At 38.2% G+C, this 3,468-nt stretch overlaps 1 long non-coding RNA gene and 1 gene segment (V, D, J or C); one reads left to right on the top strand and one right to left on the bottom strand.

Moving 5' to 3' along the window:
* Nucleotides 1–363: 363 nt before the first annotated feature.
* Nucleotides 364–819, bottom strand: LOC306868307 (Ig kappa chain V-III region PC 2485/PC 4039-like). The segment is given in 2 exons: nt 771–819; nt 364–665 (listed from the first exon to the last, which is right to left on the bottom strand).
* A 72-nt stretch (nt 820–891) lies between these two features.
* On the top strand, nt 892–3,229 carry LOC306868076. The gene is made up of 3 exons (XR_013784084.1): nt 892–1,067; nt 1,580–1,708; nt 2,699–3,229. It is a non-coding gene; the product is annotated as an uncharacterized lncRNA (long non-coding RNA).
* The last annotated feature ends 239 nt before the right edge of the window (nt 3,230–3,468 follow it).

Here is a 3,468-nt window from a genome sequence, read left to right on the forward strand (position 1 = left end):
GACTCCATTTCCCACCATCCATTGCACTCACCAATCAATCACAGCTGAGAACTATCACCCAATCACACACACTTTATAAGCCTTGGACTTTCTCTGTGTCACTGCCGAGTATTGTCTAGCCTAGCTACCTTGCAAAGCGTTCCTGTATATCTTGTTTGATTTCCTGTGTTTTGATTCCTGCCCGTGTTCCTGGATTATTCTCTCTGCCTTGCCCTGTTTGGATACTGTTTGCCGATCGTTGACCCACGCTTGCTCTAGGATTGCTCTTGTGTCTTACCTATGCCATACCGGTTTGCTCCTATTGACCCTGCCTGTATTACGACCATGTTTGCTAATAAAGCCTTGCAAATGGATCCGCACGTCTCACGTCTCGTTGACCCCGTTACAGTAATAATCTTCTGTATCTTCAGTCTGCACTCCTCTGATGGTCAGAGTGAAATCTTTTCCAGTATTTGCTGTTCCACTGCCACTGAATATAGATGGAGTTCCTGACTGGAGGCTGTTGATCCAGTAAATGAGGAGTTTAGGAGCTTCTCCAGGTTTCTGCTGATACCAGGCTAAGTAGCTGGTGTGTATTCCTACATCGATGTTACACTCTATTGTAGCTGTTTGACCCATCTGGACAGTTTTAACTTCAGGTTGAGTCAGAATGACTCCTCTGGATTCTGAAGAAACAAATAAAGTCAGTTTGTCAATAAATCACCTTTTATAGCTGAATATTGATAAAAACAACAATAGCTTATTATTCATATCAAAACATAATATTCCACCTTGAATAAAAGCTGCAATGGTCCAGATGAGGATGATGATGTTGTTCATTGTTGTTGTTGTGTCTTGTGTGATGATGAAGATTGTGTTGTGTTCTGCTCTCAGTCATGAAGTGTTAAACTCACAGCACTATAAACTCTCTCAGAGCACTGCAGCATGTGCTGACGATGCAAAGAAGTGGGCAGGATTTACAACAACTTTATTTTAAGGAGATGTCGTTACAACTGCTACATGTACGGAGCTTACTCTAACAACAGTAAATTATGCATAATTTCAACAACCCTAACCATAATCCCAAAGTAAGTTTAAAGTAATTATTATTACTCAGTATTTATGTAATTACACTGCAACAACATCACCTTTAAATAAAGTAAAATAAGAAATAAGAACTTTACACTGAATGCAGCACGACACAAAAACCTTTTTAGAATCACCCTCTTCAGAAATATTTCTCACCCATTATTCATTTATTATATTCATTTATATTATATCATGATATTCACGAGCGAGGACCACCATTATGTAGAATAAAGCAGCTATTTCTAAACCTTATAACATATAAGCAAGATGAAATACACTTTGACTCAATGATAAATTGATTTAAACTGAATTAACTTAAAATAAGATTGCACAATTAATATAGATTCATGTCAGAAATCAATATTGATTCAGTGGTGAGTCGATGTCATGTTATGTGAGACAGATATACATTTTTACGTTTTAAAAATGATTTTGAGTGAAGGAGTTTTTACATTTGAAAAACATTTGATAAAAACTGTATTATTTAGAGCTGATGTGTTTGTACTATCAGTGTGTATCAGTGTTTCTCTCTCTGCTGGAGTTTGTGTTCACTCGAGTGGAATAGAGGTTTTTGTACGACCGCTTCATTAGATTGTATCACTGTGGTGGACTTTCGGTGGAGGAACTAAACTGCTGCTCGGTAAGTCTGTCTTTTCAATTCTCCATTAAAAACAATTACATTTTTTTTTTAATTGAAACAGCAAAATAATACATTTTGTGACAATAACATTTTAAAATATTTTTTACAATAATTATTTCATTTAAAATATTGTCATGTTTAGATAGTCAGGAGAACTGAATTATGAGATTTATCAGTTTATTAGTTTTTTCATTAATTTCAGCTCTGTGTTATATATAGCTAATCTTTCATTGTAGATGTCATACAAGAAAAATAGATTTGATATCTTAATGTAAATGGAGCTACTTTCTGTAGTTAAGTCAATAATTCTGAATCTCTTTCAGTCATGCTGTTCTTATAATTCAGTGCGTATTTATACTTATAGAAATGTAAATCGTAAATTAATGTTTGTATGTAAATTGTAAATTCAGTTGTTTTCTAATTATGAAAAAATAGTTGAAATAGTTGAAAAACCTAAATATCTTGCCAAACTAAGATCTGAAGACTTTATTTTTGGGATATAATACCTACTGGAATTAAAGCAGTCTGTGTCTTTGTAAGTTTAGTTTTGTTCATGAAGTGTTATTGAAATATACAGTGATTGTGTACATATCAGCTCATTTAAAATGTTGATTCAGTCGTTTCTGATCTCATCAACAACATGATGTTCACTTGATCTGAACTGTGGTCACACGATTTCACTTTAAAATAGTTACATTTTGAGAAGTGTAAACAAAAGAAAAAGAAAAAGGCAATATTTACCATATAATTCTAAACTTTATCTCAGGATATGAAAACTACTTAAAGCAGTCAGTGTCTATATTGCGTATATGTTAGTTGTAGTGATGTTGAATAAGATGAATGATGGGATTGTTGTGATTTTGACTGCACTCCTCATGTCTGCTGCTGAAAGTCGTGTTGAAATGCTGTGAATGCTGCAGGACAGAAGAGTGCTGGAGCTTCAGTGTGTTTTCTGTGTGTTTGTGAATGTGTTGTGTTTGTCTCCTGCAGCTGGTCCCACAGTGAAGCCCTCAGTGTCTCTGCTGCCGCCCTCTTCTCTGCAGATCTCTGGAGAATCAGCCGCACTGCTCTGCCTGCTCAGCTCTTACTCTCCACAGGGGGCGCTGGTGAGCTGGACACTGGACGGCTCAGAGGTCACCGAGGGGGTTGTGACCAGCGCAGAGAGCGAGCAGAACGGCCGCTACAGCCGCAGTAGCGTCCTGACCCTCAGCAAAGCACTCTGGGAAGTGAAAGACCAGTACGTCTGCAGAGTAACACATGCTGGAGCTCCTCATGAGGCCTCGTTCCAGAAGAGTCGCTGTTAGTCGCTCGCAGTGCTGATGTTTCTCCAGTGAGCGCTGCTCTCTCCTGAAGATGAGCCGTATCTGAGTGTCCTGTGTCAGGCAGGATTCACATGAGTCTAGTGCTGCAGCTGTAGTCATTTACAACTCAATACTGAAAGAGAGCTCTAGTGTCAAAGCACTGGCTGATCTTTCAATCTGCTGTGTTTGCTGCAACATTCAATAAAGCTTCTCAACAAGCTCCATTTGTGTCTGACAACATCATTCAACTAACAGATGAAGATGCATGTAGTGTTTGTCCAGGTGCTTTTCAGAAGCTCGATCAGTAGCAGTAAATCTAGTCAAATAAAGCTCTTGGGGTTTGAACATGGTCTCTGGAGACAGAGCTGCTCTATTCTGAGAGGATCACAATCACTCCACCCTGACAATGCAAATGAGATTTTCAGCCCACACTCCCAGAGTCACTGTTTGATTGGTTAC

The sequence above is a fragment of the Barbus barbus genome (assembly GCF_936440315.1).
Source record: "Barbus barbus genome assembly, chromosome: 50".
Classification (NCBI taxonomy): Eukaryota; Metazoa; Chordata; class Actinopteri; order Cypriniformes; family Cyprinidae; genus Barbus; species Barbus barbus.